A 19,406-nucleotide genomic window follows, 5' to 3' on the forward strand; every position below is an offset into this window, starting at 1 on the left:
GTGCCCCGCTGCTTTGCCGCACTACTCTGCCCCGCTCTGGTTCGGGGCACCGCGCGACACTGCGTTCGCTGAAAGGCACCGGGGTGAGGCCAGGCACGGCCGCAGGTCCCTGCTCTGAGGGAGCTGGCACCACCAGGGGTCCCTTCCTGCTTCCATCTGCCACACGGCCTGCTGGGGTGACATGGTGCTGACATGAACACACCTTATGGGGTTACAAGCAAATTCTGTGTGTTAGGAGATGTGTATGTGCTCGTCAAAGCGGCTTTAAGGCATTGTGATTACTGCAAGTTGTGGCCAGGAGCCAGTGATGAAATGCACGGCATATCTCTGTGCCCTGCTGCTCAGTGCCTGGCCAGGCGATGGTCTCACAGCTCCTTTCCCGCTTGAACACATGGGAGAGATGGACATATAGAGAATCATGGAATCACAGAATTACAGTATCCCGAGTTGGAACGGACCCATAAGAATCATCAAGTGCAACACTTGGTTCCACACAACACCACCCAAAATCCAAATCCGGTCTCTGAGAATTGTCCAAACGCTCCTTGAACTCTGGCAGCTCAAGGCCGTGCCCACTGTTCAGGGCAGCCTGTTCCATGCCCACCGCACTCTGGTGAAGAGCCTTTTCCTAACCCCCAACCTGACCCTTCCCTGAAGCTATAGCAGCGCATGTTCGCTCTTCTATCTTTGTGCTCTGGCAAAGACAGTCAGCTCCTGCCCTCATTCTTGTTAGCTCAGAAGAACTTGCAGGACCCTGAAGTGCCTGGGAAAACCCGATGAGGATGTGCTTGGGTGGCCTGTTCCCTGCTGCTGGACTGAGGAGGGCCCTGGGCACGCAGAGTTAGCTGGGAGCAGTGGGAATGCTCTTGCAGAGGGAAGAGCTTTCATTTGGATAGGTGATTTCTGGGTAAGCAAGGGCTGAAACTCCCCATGGCAAGAGAATAAGACTGAACTCAGCTGTACAAGTCTTGGGCAGGAGCTTTGTTATCCAACTGTTTGTCCACAGACCTGTGTGATGCAAAGGGATGCTGCTACAAATTACTGTTTTAAAGGCTTTTGGGGAGCATCACGCCACTGGTGGAGCTCAGTCCTGTCATTGTCCCCAAGTCCTGCTGAGGCACTTCTGGTACAGGACATAGTGAACATTAAAGTAAAAACCTGCAGTGAGTTCAGATGTGATTTCAGATGGCAGGCAAGCATTTCAGATACATGTTTTTAGTCTTCTGCAGAAGCTTCATGTTAAGCTCCCATTAATGGTCTTTATTGGATCTGGCACTGGTTTGACAGCCTCAGAGACGAAAGCTTTCAGTTTACCTACAAAACCCTGGGTACCTGGGCAGCCATCTCCCTCTCAAGCTGCACCATCCTTTCCCAAAGGCAGAGCTGTCATTTCACTCCTGTTACTCACCTCTGGAGTTTTCTTTCTCTTGAAAGTGCCCGCTCTTGGCAGTAGGTGGGGAGAAGAGAACTTTGTAGGCATTAGGAACAGGGTAGAAATCTCAGAGGCTGAAATCACTTATTTGTTTTATCTTCACTCCTTAACAGCAATTCACCATATCAAACTTCAGTTTCTTTCAGTGTGGCTGTGAAGCATCATCAGCAGAACATTGAAAGAAGACCTCCAGACAACTTCCAAGTGATTCTGCCCCTTGATGTGTAACAGTTGTGATCTAAACAGTACAGCTAATCTGGAATACTATGAATGTGATCTATCCTCTGCATTGGGACAGTTGATGCGTTGCTGTTTCTTCCTGATGAAAAACCAGAGGGATCAACTGATGCTTTAAAGTCTCTTCCAGGAGAAAAACGAGGCTGAGTTCCCTTGCTGGCAGTGACATAAAAAGAGGGCAAATCCATACAGATCAAAGGAAATAGTATTACGTAAAACCAGGAACAGAGTGTAGAGTATGTGTGTTCTCCTCCCTTAATAGGTATCGGAGAGATTAGCTTACGAAAAACCAAGAGAGCTCTGTTTTCAGTATCTACAGGAATTACAAACTCTTTCTGATACCTTGGCATGGTGACTGGGAGAAGCAGAGATAACATACAGGGCACTTCACTCCTGCCAGTGGATTAGGTCCAAGTCGGTTTTTAATGCCTGAAAATTCCTGCTCTTTGGCTTGTGTGTCCCTCTCAGCTCATCCCGGGAGTAATCACAAATCCATTTTGATGATGTGAAGGAAGAGGATGTTTTTCCCTCCTGACTGTTTGTTGTTTGTGGAGCTAGTTGTGGGCTGCTGCAAAGCTGTTGAATTCCAGGGGTAGGGAGCACTGGGTGCAATGAAAGGAGAAGGGTGGGCCTTGTGTAGGTAGTGCAGGGCAATATGTGGGTGCCAACTGCTGCTTTTATAACATGCACATCACATGGCCCTTCTGTAGCATTTTTCAGTTTGAAAACCTGAGGACGTTCTACAGCAGGGAGTTTTATTATGGCGATTTTAGGGTTGGGAAGACAGCGTCACTGAGATGGAAGACAGGGAGGTGGAAAAGCTTGAATAAATGCCAGGTAAGCGTTCATAGAATCGTAGAATCATTAAGGTTGGAAAAGACCTTTAAGATCATCTACTCCAACCGTCAACCCATCCCCACCATGCCCACTAAGCTGTGTCCATCAGTGCCACATCCACACATTTCTTTAACACCTCCAGGGACAGTAACCCCACCATCTCCCTGGGCAGCCTGTGCCAGTGCATTAGCACTCCTGCTGAGAAAAAATGTTTCCTAATATTCCGCCTATTCAAGGCTTTGACAGCCCTCTGCTCTTGCTGTTAGAAACAACAGCTTCTGCTCAGGTATACTGCTGCTTCTGTTTGCAGTCTGCATCTAGCTTGACATAGAAAAGCAAATCTTTATCTCTTTTCAACTGCTACAGGTTAGGGCTGCATTTGTTGGGAAAGTTAGAATAGTAGATGCCAGTAATGGATACCACCCGGAACAGGAAAGAATATCAGTTCCCTCTTAGTTTTTCTTTCTGTGAGATCTTCTGTGCCCACTACCATTTTGGATGAGTTGCAACAAGAGCCATGCTTTGGCCTTCTCTTTGAAAACCACAGCTGCTGCTTCAGCAGCGACTAATACACACACTTTGAGGCAGTTTCTTGTGGACAGTACAATGTCCTTTGCACCAGAGAAGGATCATAGAATTATCTAGATTGGAAGATGAACCTCCAAGGTCGCCAAGTCCAACTGCCAAAGCTCCCACTTATTCAGAATTAAAGAAAAAGGAACAGAGCTGGACCCAAACAAGCTATTTTTCCTCATCCATGCATGCCTTATCACTACAGTCACCAGAGGATGGAGTTACTCAGCACGCTAAAGCAGGCAATAAAACCAGCAGCAGTGCAGGTAAAGCGAGCTGTGTTCCTCCATGAGGTCTCTATATAAATGCCATTTAGAAGGCAGTCAAAAGGAGACTCATGCCTTCTGAAGGGTGGTTCACTTACCAAGGGACACAGAGTACTCCAGGTGACTGTATGTAACTATTTCTGTCAATCTACTGGCTGTAATTACAGGTCTCTCACTGCCTGCTGGCTTGTCCCCTGCCTTTAATGAGATGGCTTTGAGAGATAAGGCTGGACTCCATTAAATATGACTGTGGCTTGAGCAAAGATCAAGATCCCCTACAGGCAGTCAGGCTTGGCTAAGGTTCTTCATGTGCTTTCTTTCCTCTCTCTGATGATGGATGCAACATTTTGCATTTCTGAGAGTGTTTTGCATTTTTCAGAAGCCTTTCAACTAGGTCATTCAAATGCTGTTTGCAAAAGCATGACAAAGTGTCCTTAAAGGCCCTTTGAACACTAGGTCTCCATCCTTTGCCGTTAGACATGAATGGTCCTACCTTCATTCAGAGCTGTGGCTGTGTGGGTTGCAGAGGCGAAGGGCAGAAATATCAAGCATTCCACTCATTTTGAGTGGCTCAGTGTTATGCTTGTACAAAATTCCTAAAAAATTCCTCGGTGCTTGGTCCTGCTGTAGGTGGGAAATTCAGCTGCTCAGCTTTTCTCAACAGTAAGTTGAAACTGTTGTGTTTTCATGTTTTTATTTTGCTTTCTGCTTTACTGAAGAGGAGGTAGAGGCAATGCGGAATTTAGGAGAGTTGGGTTCCACTCTACTGCTTCATGAAGGACTTTTCCTGCTAGTTCGAAGGCCCAGAAGACCACTTGTAGGGGCATGCTGTGAGAGCAAGAACAGCAAAGTCACTGCCAATGAATTCAAATACGCTGTTCAAGTATTTGCAGTTCTTCAGATAAACAAATGTTTAGGAATCCACTGATCAAAACACAGTAAGGGTTTTAAACTCCTGCTATAGGAGTTCTAGAGCCGATTAAAGCTGTAATATGAGTTTGTGATGCTTTTTTTTTTTTTAAAGCCCATAATCTATCGTTTCATTTTTAGTTATAGACACTGTTTTTAATTTGCCCTCCTCTGCCAGTTAGTAATCTGGGAGATAAAACAGCTTTGAAATGCCCAGACTCCCTGGAACCACACTTTATATCTGTCCACTTTATATCTATATCTGGTTGTGTGCGCACTTCACCATTCCAAAGCAGATAAACCAAGTACCACGTAACTCACTGCTTCTTTTGAGCTTTAGTGGCTATACGGGAATATTTTAAAGAGCATAGAATTGAGCCAAAAAATGTCTTAGTGTGCTCTTTTTTCAAAAAAAAAAAAAAATATTTCTTTTTGATAACTTCTCATTAAAGAATTGCATTAGAAAAGTAAGATGTTTTCAGAGAGGAACACCACAAAGTCAGGATTTGCAGAAGTCCAGCCTCGGCCCATTCCACCTGTCTGCATGCGTGGTGCTGCAGTCTTCAAGTTATGACCTTCTACCGTATTCATCATTTCAGGTGAAATGCTGCCTGGTGAGTAAGAAGGAACAAGCTTTAGTAGACCAAGTTTCACCTTCATCATTCTGCACCCTGTCAGAGTCATTCTACCCAGTCTGTTTTGTCCACCAAGAGCAGAAAGGTTTTTCCCAGTAATTCCTACCCTGTATTTTGTGTTCCCAGTTCATGAGCACTAATTCAAATCTGATCAAGAATAAAATGCATGGCCTTGAGTTCTGTGAAATCCTGGGCATAACATAGCTGGTGTGATCCCAGAGATTGTGGGAATGAGTGGTTGGGGTCATATAAAAAGGGGGAGATACCTCTGGAGACCAGGGTCCATAGAGAGTTCAACACCTTGCTTGTTCACCGAATGCCAAGAAAGGGTGACATCAGGATCCCAGGATCTGTCTGGCAGTCCTCTGATGGAGTTCACTGTCCTGATGGTGACCCTATGGTATCTGATCTCACCTATACGAGGCCGTGCCTCACTCCACCACACCTTATGCAGCCAATAGGGCTACTAAAGCTGGGTGTTCTCAATAGTAAAAGAGAGGATAAGTCTGCAACTTGTTGATCCAGAATAGCCTGAGTGTGCTAAGTTTTTAGGCTTCCTGCATAAACCATCTAATTGCCAGGGCACTTGGGGAGGACTGAGAATATTCTTCCGAGCATGACAAGGATGGATTTTCTGGAGGTGGCTGGTTCTGTTCCCGTAGAGATGATTACTTTAATACAATAAAAAATGAACAATATGAGTTTGGGCACCTACAGCTCTAAATAGCGACGTCTTTAAATTTCATTTAAGTCTGCATCCATCAATAAAATATTTGATATTTTTCACTAGACAACTGAGTTCTGCACAAGATGTTCAGTCTGGCCCTGGTTCATCAAATCACTTAAGTGCTTTGCTGAATCAGAGACTTGATTCTCATTAAATCAGGCACTTTATACAAGGAGGCAGGGAGCATACTGCAGCCTTACCTCACTGCGTGGGCTCTCTTGGAAGTTGGTGTGCACAGTAATAGGTTATGGATTAGGACCATCCTCTTAAGGCTCAGGTCCACTCCACATCTTCCACCAGGTGCACTTTCAGTTGGTTATTTACTGAACTAGCAGAGGAGTGCTTGAGCTTTGGAATGAGCCAGTCGTTGGTTGGGAATGAGCTAGTTATTGTTTAGAAATGGCACTGACTTTTTTCCCCCCAGTTCTTCCACATAGCCTCAGGAGTATAGTGAAAAGGTTGGAAGTGCTGTGCTCTGAAAGGGAGTTAGACATTGAGCCGGTTCACCTTTGGGATAATCACTCCCTGTGAAGGTTTTGACACAAAGCTACACAGCCTGGGAACCAAGAACCCCCAGATTTGCGGCGAATCAAGTAGAGATCCTATACAGGTCCCAAACGAGCCAATGGCCGGGCTGTGCAGTCCCACAGTGATTCCCCTAAACTGGGTTTATATTGTGAGTTTGGTGCCTCGTGCCCTGGGAAACATGAAGTGCATACAGATGGTCAGTGTTTATATATGAGACTATTTCAGTACAAGGTAACTACTGGGCAGAAAAAAGAGGATTTTATAAACGTTCTGAAACAATCAAGATAGCTTCATAAAATCCTCCGCTGCCTAAAGTGGAAAGCCAGCAGAAAGAAGCTTCGCCAGCAAACACGGTTCATTCCAGCTCTTGCGGCAGGGAAACAAGACAAGCAGCCTGCCAGAACAGTGGGTTGCAGTTCATCTCAGGAGTACATCGGGATCATTATAGCTCTGAGATGAGCAGTTGCCCTTAGTAAGAAAAGCACACTCAGCAGCAAAATTGTTCTATGTAAATGGACTATAGCCCAAAGATATCTTGTATTCCCAGAGCAAGTCACATAGACACAAGCAAGCAAATCGCTGACCAACTGTAGACTTCTGTTTTAAGCTTCTGAGTCCTCTTTGTAACACTACTCTGAAATGTACCTGTTTGCACTAATCACTTCACTCGTTCTGGGGCAGGAGAAAAGAGCTGCTTTTCAACACTCTGTAATTTCACCTAGCAGAAAAAAAAAAGTCAGGAAATTAATTACAAGAAGAGAACTGAAGAGAGAGAGAGGGAGAGAACTCAGATGACAGACATAGTTGGCACGGTTGCTGCCTTTTACAAAAAAGTCATTTTTTAAATGTGTGTGTTCAGAATGTAAGCAAACAAGCCTAAAAAGCACGCTTAGAAGTCATCAAGATCTTGAGAATGGCTCCTCTGCACGATGGAAATATGTTCAGTCTTTATTGCAGAGAGTTCAGCCTAGTCCCTTATCCTTCATTGGCATTACACGGGATTTCTGGTGCCTGCAAAGACAAGTACTAGCTCTGGGATTTTTCCAGCCTTTTCAACAAATGCGTGCATCTACCAGTTTGCTTCATTTTTTAAATAATCTTGGGATGGCTGCTAACTGAATCTGTTGCACCAGGCAGGTTATCGTGTGGCTGTCATGCTTTAGGGCTTCTGTCTGCTCAAGATAAGAGTTGGTCAAAGGCTCTGGCTGGGGGATGACACCCAGCTTAGGAAAAAGTGGCACTAGGTTTAATGAAATTAGCAAAACTTTCAAGCACAAGCTGGCAGCTGACAACAGCACCGAGAAACAAAGGTTGGTTTTATATTGTTTCTACGCTCCCTGCAGAGGAAGAGGCCTCTCCAAAGAGGAAATGGTTCTCCCAGCACCAGCTCCTGAACCTAGGGTGAGATGCATCACATGGAAGTCCCTGTGTGGTTTCTCCACTAAACTTGACCCAGAACACTGAACATTGGGATGAAACAAAGTTAGGGGCAGTGAATTTCACCACAACTTGTCTTGCTCAAGCTTCTTGGAAAACTCTTGGCAGAGCTAGGATCTGCCCTATTTCTGCTTTGGTTCTCATGTCCAGGGTAACCCAAAAGCCTGCTATTCACTAGGGTACTAATAGTTCCTTTTAATGTCTTTCTGGGAGCAGCTGCATTGGGGAAATGCAGCTTTAGATTTGTTCAACACATACTTTTACGAGAACAACAACATCGGTTTTGAAACAGTTGAAATTGTGGTAAATTCGCTGACTTGTACTTTGGGATTTTTCCCTAATGGAGCAAGGAGTCTATTGCTGAGCTCTGCTCTGGTTGTGATCCTGGGCTCTCTTTGTTCCTTCTTACAGGCTGCTGAAAAAATGGCATTCCCTCAGGCTGCGGTGTGCACATCTATCTATCCAAGATGCAGTTACAGGGGAGTCTGTAGTCTGGGGAGCAGCGCTGAGGAGAAAGTCCCAGGAGAATGTTCTTTGTTCCTTGAATGACACTGCCCTGTACACAGGTGTGTGCCAAGTACATGCCTTACCAGCAGCCCAGCTTCCTATACCCCCATGTGGTTTTGCTTATATTTTTTTCAATTATATAGTGTTTAGATAGGTTAAGACCTCAGCTTGCCAGCACATAGCTATTGTCTGCATGGGCATGTCCTCAAGAAACAATGCAGAGAGCCCATTATGGTTTGGGATAGACCTGAGCTGTGTAATTGAGATCCACCCTTAAGCCTCAAGATGTTCAGCTCTAACGCTTAAACCCAGCAGACTCCTCTCTTGCAGATAAAAGCAAAAAACCACCAGACCCAGCATTTCCAGAGCTCAACTTTTCCCAGTTTTGAGACTGAGGAGTTTATTTTGGCTTGATGGCTCAGTGTCAGAGTTCAGATCCCATTCTGTGTGTCCAGGAGGAGGGCTGGATGTTCCAAGCCTGGCCTGTAGTTACAATGAAAGTACTTAGTGAGTTTAGCAAATACCTGCAAAAATTCATTGCAAGTCAGGTCATTAAAAGTCTTTCTTTGTGCCAGCACAGCAATATCGTTAAGGAACCCTTTTTTTATTGTTTGTTTTGGCAGATAAGTTGAAATTTCCATAATGGCAAAAACGTTCGTGCAAATGCCATTGAATCCACTTATAAGCCTTTTTGCCAATCTCTTGCCATTTTTGTTTCATTTATCAAGATCAGCTAAAGCAAGAGAACTCCTGGGTAACAGTAAAAGCAGTAATCCCACAAGGAATGTTTGCTAGGGTAGCTCTTCTGGAATATTTATATTGGAAATTTTAAGAATGTGACTCTGCTGAAATTAAAAATTATATAGATTGTGCAAAGAGCAAGCAATGAAAACAGCTTACAACCAAGTTTTCTCTCAGCTATCCCAACGTGCAGATAAGAAAACTTTGCCTTGCTTCCAGTTCCTATACAAAGAATGAGAGCTTCCTCTGTTACTGATACCCATGTGAGTAAGAAGACAGGAATAACAAACAACGCTAGTCCTGACTTCATTCTTCTCAGCTTATTAGCCTTACTGTGTGCAAACAAACCTCTCCAAGGGCATTGCCAATCTCACCCCAAGGTATGTTCTGGAGAGCTAACACGTGTCACGCCCATTCAATCCTCTTTTCATGCATCTCCAGGCAAGGGCACAGACCGCCCATAAAAGCATGCAAATCATTCTCTAGGCATTGTACAAACACGTAAAGGAAAGTATTTCCTTGCCCTCAGGAAGTCACCGGCAATGAAGACGAGACAGAGAAGACTGGGGAAGAAATGGAGGTAGTTTACTGTTCTCTAGCTGAAATAAAGGGAGGCTGGGGTAACCTCCAGGGTAATGGAGAAGGCATAATGAGTGGGATCAGCTGTGATGGCTGTTGCCTGTCCCAGTGCACTTGAGATCCAGCCGTTCCCAGGGTGACTCAGGTGTTGCATCTGGCCAGGACCTGACACCGGTGGGTGGACTTCATGTGAGCAATGGGGAGCTGCCCTTGGCCAAGGTGTCCAGCTCAGAGCTAAGACATATGGGTGTCTTCTGGGGCCTGATGCAGTGTTTTTGCTGCGGGCAAAAGGACTTGCATGGAGGGACTGCCTGCAAGCAGCTGACGTTCTACTGCTGACCTTCACAGCTGAACCTATTGGAGAAACATCCCTTCCATCCCTCTCGAATTTTACAGATATTTTTAAATCTTGCTTCACAGCTCAAGGAAATATCCTTTTCCTCTTTCTTCATTTCTGGGGCAACGTTTCCTAGTTGTATTTGCAAGCTGAAAACACAGCTGTTTCATTGGCTTCCTCATGCAAGCTGAGTGTGTTGAGCAAGACACCAGCATTACTAAACTGGAGCGGTATCTCTCCTTCTAGAGAGCCACAGCAGAGGAAACAGAAGGTTTTGCAAACCTCATCAGCTATTCCTGCTGGAAGTCACGAGACCAGTGCCCATCAAACAAAAGAACTGAATGCTTAAACAACAAATTCAGGTGTTGATTAATAGGAACACACCTTCTAATCTGTATTGGCCAAGCAAGTTCAAAAAGGAGGTTTATTGTTGCAAGTGTTTATACCATAAACAAGGGGCTATTTGATGTTCTGAATGTTGCACAACAGACTGTTTTATATGATCTGACAAGAAATGGGTTTTTGCATGAGCTAGGTGGGTGGTTCTCTGAGGTGTTGGATTTCATGGACGTGCTGAGCTCTCTCTGGGGAGAGCATCCACCCTAAGAAGGATGGATCTGTCATGCTGCCTTTTTGCTTCTCCCAGGCAACAGAGAACAGACAGGGTGATAAAAGGGCACAACCGTCTATGAGAAGAGTGAGAAAAATGGAATTATTTGGGTGAAGGAGGAATGGAGATCTGTTTACTGCTCTTTCAAAGGAGGAGCCTGCCCTGCATCTGAGTTTTGGAAATACATTTTGTCCATGTTGCCAACACAGGCAGCAGCATACCACAAGCCTGCTAGATTCTAGCACCGCTCCTTGAGTCCGCTGTAAGAAAGCACAGATGCCTTTATGGTCTGTGACCATCTATAAAAAAAAAAATGTTTAAAAATAAAATAAGTTTTGTTACTTATATACTAACTGCATAATATATTTTAGGCACAGCCCAAGGCAATTCCTCTTCACTCAATGTGGCCCAGGCAAGCCAAAAGGTTGGACACCCATGAGTTAGCTCACACTAGCTAACACGCTCCTCAGAAGGCATGCTTTCTGAGCCCACTGTCTGGCTTGCTTCTTTCCTGCAGAATTTTTCTCCCTTCTCTGAGTCTTTGATCTGAGATAATGCAAACTTAGGCTGAATCCTGACACCAGCATTAAATTCTCCTTGGCCCTAAGTGAACAATTTCCATGGTGAGGGAACAGAAACAAGACCGCAACATGTGACCCTCTGGCCTATGGGGATGCTTGTCCCCAGGCCATAATTTCATACATAGTCTTTTTTTTCTTTTCTAAGTCAAAATCCTGCTTTTAGCCACATCCAAGTTTTGGATAAACTTATATTTGAAATGAGTGCACAGGTCCATAAGCAGAGCCTGACCCACATTAATTCCTGAACCAGACGTTAATAATGTAGGAGAATTAGAACCTCGGGATACTCGGCTTGATTTACCAAAGAGCTTGCACCAAATGTATTGAGTTGCAGGTCCTAGGACTGAGCCATGCAGGGCTCCTGTGGAGGCTGGGGTAGAGGAGCCTTTGCAGGCAGCACTCATCCCACAGGCACCAGCAGCAGAAGGCATGGTGTTTGTTACTGATTTGGGTTTCAGTACATCTACAGGTGGTAACCAGAGAAGCCGTGGCAGAGCTATGGGGAAAGCAAGCTGAAATAGATCCAAGAAACACTTAGCCCATGGGCTATCCTATTGCAAATCCTACTCAGAGGACATCAGAACAGCAGTAATGGAGATTACTAAAGAGCAAGTCTCATGTTTTATGAATTCTAGAGAATAAAAAAGGCAAATTCAACAAGTTTGCAGCTTGTATATCCCTGCCTCAGGCACCAAGCTTGAGAAACCACATGCAAGGAAGCAGCTTTAAGACAGCTGGATCTCACGGGTATCAACTTGGCCTCTGACACTCTTGCACCCAGGAATAGGGCAGACCCATACCAAGTGCCAAGAGACACAGTGAGGTGGCCATTCCTGGGTCCCAGCTGCACAGGAGTGTGGCTGCTGCTGCACATTTGTCTTCCCCCCTCTCTCAGGAATGTGAGGAAGGAGCTAACAGCCCTATAGCTATGTGCTGCAGCCCAGGGGCTCTGTGCATGTCTAGAGCCAGGGAGTGGTGTGCTGCTGGGCCCCCAGGCTGCTGCATGCTTGGGGAAAGGGATAGCTGCACCTTGCTTCAGAAGGCTGTGTTGGCACCTACCATGGCCTTGGAGGACTCCTGGTCAGCCTGACATGTCCCCAGGTACGTATCCCTCTCCTTTGGAGCTAGTGGGCATGAAATTCATATCTTGACATAGAATCATAGAACGGCTTGTGTTGGAAGGGACCTTAAAGCTCACCCATGAGCAGGGCTGCCTCCTACCAGATTAGGCTTCCCAGGGCCTCATTAAATCTGGTCTTGAACCCCTCCAGGGATTGGGCATCCACAGCTTCTCCAGGCAGCCCGTGCCAGTGTCTCACCACCCTCTGAGTAAAAGAATTTTTTCCTAACATCTAGCCTAAATTTCTCCTCTTTTAGTTTAAAGCCATTCCCCCTTCTCCTGTCATTGTTAGATGGCATAAAAAGTTGTTCCCCTTCCTGCTGTCTGCCTCCCTGACCATGCTGTAGGGCTAGGAGGAGACAGACTCCTGGTGCTGCCTTTATCTTTGATTTCAAGTCCCTCCTAGCAGTGAACAGTTAATGGGAAAAAGGCCCAGTGTTTAGGAAGAGTTTGCTGGTGCTGCTTAGTCCCATCCCATGCATGACCTTGCCTCCAGGGGGGAACAAGATGATCTGACAAGGGGGTATGGGGCATGAACCTACCCCTTGTGCTTGCTTCATTATAAAACCATCATTAGCAGAGCTGCTTCAGAAACGTGGCTTTCCAGTTGCAGGCTTCAAGGGCTACCCCCCTTCACCACACACTGTAGCCCTGAGGTGAGAGGCAGATAATGTTGATGCTCATAAGGTCTTTTATATGTGTTACCTGAAAAGCAATACCCAGATGACAGCTGCTGAGGCAGGATTTTTCCTGGCTCTCTTCAGCTGGAGTTACTCCCATCCTCCTCAGCTTAACCTATTGTCTGCCTTTTCAAACAGGAAGAGTTAATGCTTTTATTCTCTCCAAGCTGGCAAGTATCCAGCTAAGCCCGAAGAGAAAGGAAAGAGGTTCGTTAGCAACCTCGAAGTAATGTATGAGAAATCTGGGGCTGTATTCATCACTCAGCTCCACCACAGAGACTTGGACTCAATCGATCCCTGCTTGTAAAACAGATAATCGGTCTGCCCAAATGTGTTGCTGGGACAAAGCTTGTTGTTGCTTATTAAGCCCTGTGAGGTTGCTGAAGGTCAGGCTAGCTGGCCAAAGGAGGCGAGGTCCAGCACCCAGCTGGCAGGCACTCCAGCTTCCAGTACAACAGCCCCTTGCAGGAGCAGATAGTAAATTCCACAGGCACCAGAAAAAATGAGAGGAGGGGGGAAAGACAAAGGGAAGCAGCCACTTCAAGTGCCTTTTCCATGTCCTCTGCCTCCTCCCACCCACCTTTGCCATGCCAACACCATAACTGTGACAGCCCTCTCCATCAACACTCTGGGCAAAACCGGCCTGTGGTCATGTGTGCCAGGTTCTGCTGCCCATGAACCACATCTGCCCTTCATCCCAATTCTTCTTCCTCAGCAGATGGATAGCTTGAACAACGCCTCTCCTGGAAAATGAAGACGAGTGATAATGGAGGGAGAGGACAGAGTAAGGAGGGAACTAAGGGTTGTGGAGTTTGGGGACCAGACCAGAGACCCAGAGAGGCAGTGCTGCCATTGTTTGGTGCAAGCAGTCTTGCTTCACCCAGCTGCAGCCCAGGCTATTCGCCTTGTGCAGTGGGGTGGCATCAGTCACGTGGCTGTCACCCACCTTGGTCACCCAACTTGTTCTGCTGCTTCGGTCGAGCAACACGGAAAAGCAAAGCTACAGGAGCCTGGTGGCTTTCCAGGAGTGTGAAGGCAAGGAAAACAAGGCTGGGATTAAAAGTGTTACCTCTGTAATCACTTCTTAAGGGAGCTGGAAAGACAGTGCTTTGTAAGAGCAGTAACAATTCGTGCGTAGGTACACACAGTTATGCCACAAAAGAGCACTTTTAGCAGGATAGCTTGCTTCATTTGGGAAACTGTTGCAAAAAAAACAAACCTAACAACAACAAAAAAAACATCAGGAAGTGCTTTGTATGGAGAAGTATGTATACTAGACTGTATATATGCATCCAGCGTACTGTGGCATAGCAAAGTCCTGCACATCACCTGGTCATGGTGAAGAAATTTGGTGTTTGTAGCACTTGCAGCATCATTCAACACAGAGAGACAATACAAAGTGGTTATTTTTAGTAGATTATTAGCACCAGTACCTCAGCAGCGTGTCTCAGCCCTAAAAAGTGCGCTGTGCAAGGAAAGAGGAGGAAGAGGCCATGTCCAGCTTTAGTAACAGCATGCCCATAGCAAACCTCTTCATCTTCATCAGTTTTTCATTGCACAGAAGAGCTACAGCAGTTCTGCAGAAAAAGCCACATCCACATTGCTGACAGATTTCCCTGCCACAGCTTCCCAGGACATGCACAACTGCAGAAAAGGGACAAAACCCCAACAGACTGATGGGTCCTTGAGCTCTTGAACTCACCTTCAAACCCTCCTTCTTCCGGAAACATTAACTCCAGGCCCTCACTGACTGCATTTTTCACAAGCAATGCATGCTCAGTCTTGGTCATTAATTGATCCTGCCGGGACAGACAGGGATCACAGGCTACTGGAAGCTATAGGCTTCACATGCCTTTCCTCATGTGAATGGTAAAAGAATTTGCCTCTTTGTTTTAGGGATTGTTCTCCTCAGCTCTAAGCACGAGCTGAATATTCATGAACCTCCGATGTGAATTGGTTATCTTCTACACACCAACACAAAGTCTCAATTCTGCCTGAGGTGCCCAGGAGCCGGATAAAGCCCAGTGTCTGCTCTAACAGTGGATTTCCCAGAGACTGAACATGCTGCCCTAAGCCAGTTGTGATCGCCTACTAAAGCAGCATCACAGCAGAACAAAGACTCTTGCAGAGCTGCTCCAGGCAGCTGCAGCTAGTTCTGACTTCTACGTTTCTTGACCTGATGTGACTCTCAGGCTGCCGCAGTGTCTGAATGGCAAGCAAGAAGGAAGCTAACATGCTTTTCATGGCAAGTGCTGTTCACTCCTGCAGTCAGGCTGGTTTGTGTGAAGATTCTAGGTTGCTAAGTATCTTGCTAGTGCAGAAGTTCAGATTCATGTTTATGCTGTATTTGTGGTAGGAACAAATGGGTGTGTATGTGCACAAATATATATGATGGCCTATTAACAGGAATACTTGTAAATGGGCCATTATATATGGTGCATGAGGGAAATGTACATCTCTGGGTGGGAGCTCTCCTGAGGTTGTTGCAGACATCAGAGAATTGTTCATTATATTTATGACTGAGCTGACATGACATCATTTGAGAAATGGATGTAATCGAGGTGCAAACAGAGGCACAAAATGAGCAAAAAAAACCTCAAAGATTAAGCAATTGCAAATGCATTTCCCTGGAGGTGTTCAAGGCCAGGTTGGATGGGGCCCAGGGCGGCCTGATCTGGTGGGTGGCAACACTGCCCACAGCAGAGGACCTGGAGTTCAATGATCTTTAAGGTCCCTTCCAACCTAAGCAATTCTATGATTCTACGATACATGTGTAAAAGAGACCAGACATGCTCAGTGTACATACTGGGTCTGTTTGGGATGAAGTTATGGAGTTAACATTCTTCACAACAGCACGATGGCACTGTGCTTTCCAGTTGTGGCTAAAACAGTACCAATAATACTAGTGTTTTGGCCTCTGCTGAGCCAGGCTTGCACAGTGCAAAGGCTTCCTCTCCCTCCCGTCTCCGCAATGGCCATTAGACTGGGGATGAGTGGGTGGGAGGGAGGGGAGACAGCTGGGACAGCTGACCACAACAGGCCAAAGGGATATTGCTTACCGTATGACCACGCCATGTATCATGCTCAGCAATAAAAGCTCAGGGGAAGAAGGAGGAAAGGGGAAGTTCATCTAATTTCCTCTCCGGTCTTGCTGTGAGCGTCAGGATTGGTGTCAGACAGCTGGACAATGGCAACCCAGCACCCTGCCCTTTTGTGCGGAGGAGGCCTATGTCCTCCGAAGTCCCTGTGGGGAGGTGGTGGGGCTGTTGGGCAACCAAGGAGGCTAGTGAGCAATCCAGACTGCCTGCATGGGGAACAACACAGGGCTGGGGAATAGGAAGCAGCACCAGGGGCAGTCTGACCAGAAATACAAGTGTTGTTGTCCCTCAGAACACCACCGCAGTACAAGCGCTACAGCAGTACCTCAGGACAGCAGTGACCCTGGGCCAGCCTTGCCAGGCCCTCCTGAGTTACCCTCTTCTCTCTGCACAGGAAGACTAGGGTGGGCACAAGCCCCTAGGCTTTCAGGGGCTCCTGCTGGTGTGTCCTCCTAACCCAAAAGACATGATACACGTGGAGGTCTGTCTGGTCATGGACAGCAGCTTCTTCTGCCCACGTCAGCTAGGCCATATGGGTCCTTGGAGCTGTGCTCTGCACCATCTCTGTGCTCTGCCCAGGCCCAGTTCCAAGAGCAAACATCCTGGAATACCTAGGTCTCCTACAATCACTAAGGGGCAGAGAGGAGGTTTCCTAAGTGAGTCCCCATCATGCATCCTCCACCTCTTGAGTGCAGGTGGCAGAGAACCCTTGGTGCTTCAGAAGATGGTGACACTTGCCAGAGACTGTCCAAACTAGAACTGGTTGGACCCCACTTGCTCCCTTTCCCCAGCCCCATGCCTCTCTTTGGCACTAAACAGAGTCACCCTTTACCCTCAAAAGATGTTGAGAGAGCCCAGGTAGACTGCTTGCTCCATGAGCCAACTCCACAATCCTACAGTCACAGTGTGGTTCACAGGTCCTTGGGCACAAATCCCTTCAGCACCATGAGAGATGTCCTAGTGCAGCCCCAGGAGGAGAAAGATGAAGAGGAGGGACCACAGTGACTATTTATCTCCCCATGCTTGGGTTGCTTGCAAGGAGAGGTGGGCATGAGCGGGGGGGCTCTGCTCTGATCCCCTCTTTATGTTCCCCTGGCCCAAGAGCTGTACCGTTTGATTAGGATCATCCCACACCCCACCTGCAGGGTAGGGTTTTCCCCAGCAGCTTGGCTAGTGGCCACATGATTGCAAACAGCTGGAGAGCAGCAGGGGAAACCCAACCTGGCATTAATAAGGGTGAGAGGTTGCCATGTGACCCTCTGAGCAGCAGGAGCCTGGCTCAACAGCAGTAGAGCATATGCTGCTTATTCCTTGCAGAAAAAAAATGGCTTGTATTTCATCTGCAATAGGGTGTGTATCTTCCCCGTCTCTGGAGATGACAGTGTTTAGTGTCCTGCTTGCAGAATGACATTGAGAACTGCTTCTATTCCCTGCTGACATTCAGGAACCAAAGCCCTCATCCCTTCCTCATTCTGGTGCCTTGGTGAGGGCTGTGTACAGGCTGCCAGATCCAAAACTCTTGTCTGGCCAGGCTGTCTCACTTGCAAGGTCTGCACAAAGGCAATCCTTCTCAGTGTAGCCCTCTACTAATTGTGCAGCAAAATACTTGGGGCTTTACACTAACTACCAGCGTCGTTAATCCCTACTCCTCCAAGCCGAGTGCAGCAGGGACTTGCCAACACAGCTCAGTAACGAAAAGACTGCACTTCTTCACAGCCTTAACTGCTACCAGATGTAGCGAAGGCCTGGCCCTAAAGCCCCTGAGGTGCATGTCATCAAAAGTAATTATGTAGTTTAGTTATTACTGTACCTCTGTACACAATAGTGGTCCCCAACTGGAAGCCTGAAGGCAATCCATAAACCTTGCGCAATCCTGAGAACTGATTACAGTCTCAGGAAGCCACTGTCTATGCAGGCCAGAGACATCAAAACAAGCTATTGCCCACAACATGTTCTTTGCACAGGATTGTTAGCTAAGGAATGACATATAATATGTGGTCATATCTATCATCTGTTTAGCTATGCCAGCATAATTCATACAAAGAAGTTATGCCAGCAAATTTTCCCTAGTGGACAAGCCTCATCATGGTTTTCTGACAACCACATAATGCAAAGTTTTCACGCTGTTCAGAACAGCCAGGCAAGTATCAGACCTAGCTTTCAAGGTAAGAAACCTTCTGAACAAAAAGAGCGCGATAAAGGGTAGGTTGCCATCAAAGAGCTTTTCCTGTTTTTCTGCAATAAGGAATGTTTTCTGCCCTTCTAGAGTATGAATTCAGAATAAATTTTGCCACGGACTTCACAATCATAATTCTGGGAACCCAAAATGACAGTGCTATGTCTGCACACTTCAGGAGGGTTTATACTTGCAACTGCATTTCCGCAGTAGAGATGTGACTCCATTCAGACCCCAGGAAGAAAGCAGATTGGTACAGGGGTTTGCACAGAGACGTGACTGCTGGCGCAGATCCCTACTGCAAACACTAATTTCATGGCAGCACTTCCAATTGTAGCCTCATTAGAAATAGCAGATGATCATTGATGGCTTGGAGGATGTTCATTTTCCGTGCAACCTGAGCAGGGACCCACGAGGCCAATCACAGTTCCAAGGCCAGAGAAACAGCTGCTCTGAGGATGCAGGTGATGCCGAGCTGTTGTTCTGGCCAGCGTCAGTGTCACTGACATGCTGCAGGCATGCTACATTCCTCGCCTGTGTTGGTGATCAAGCAAACACTCTAGGTGAGATGGAACGCTGAACCACCAACATGACTTCCAGCATGTAATTACTCTGGTTATGAAAAACACTCTCTTGCTTTTGACAGCAAGGGTCTTGTACATTTTGTCCCCAGTGTTTTATGTGAAGATTCAAAGGCCCATTGTGCAGAGACACCCGCAGCAAAAACCCCAGCGCAGGGGCCTTGTACTGGCTTTGTAAAGACTTGCACAGGCAGAAGACCATTCCCTTCAACAAGCTAGTACAACATCCAGCAGCAGCACTTGCACGGATTGTCTGGCAGAGGCTTGAAACACCTGGACCACCCAGACCACCAATAAGACCAAACCCACCATTTCACTACCACCCTGTTGGTGGGTCAAGGGCTCCTCTTTCTGTGTTCACAAAGAGGATGATGCAACTCCTAATACCATAGCCAAGAACCTCATGCTCTTTTGGGCATCTCCAAGAACAACATCAGAGCACAACATGAGGCCAAACACATGGTTCATGGAGAAGGAGAGGGGTTCCGTGAACACCTTGGACATGTAGATGTTGCAGGTCACGGTCTGGAGAAGCACAAGGCCTTGGTTGTTTGCACACCTGCCCCATTAGACATGCGTGTGTGCATGAAAGCATACTGTGATGCTGCACAGCAGATAAGGGGAAACTTTTAGAGGATGGGGCTACAGTGTAAGGTCATTGTCAGCATGCCTGTGCTTCATCAGCCAAACACCTTAAACATGCCCTAGGCTTCAGCCTGGCTGAGGAGTGCTGTTGAAATCTTATCTGCAGACGTGATTTTGTCTTGCTGTATCATTCAGAAGGATCTGCAATATTAATAGGCTGACAGCAGGAT

The 19,406-nt window shown here is 46.7% G+C and overlaps 1 long non-coding RNA gene across 1 annotated transcript; it reads left to right on the forward strand.

Moving 5' to 3' along the window:
* Nucleotides 4,790-10,700, forward strand: LOC110399312. Its single transcript, XR_002439103.1, has 2 exons — nt 4,790-4,868; nt 7,993-10,700. It is a non-coding gene; the product is annotated as an uncharacterized LOC110399312 (long non-coding RNA).

The sequence above is a fragment of the Numida meleagris genome, chromosome 1, assembly GCF_002078875.1.
Source record: "Numida meleagris isolate 19003 breed g44 Domestic line chromosome 1, NumMel1.0, whole genome shotgun sequence".
Lineage (NCBI taxonomy): Eukaryota > Metazoa > Chordata > Aves > Galliformes > Numididae > Numida > Numida meleagris.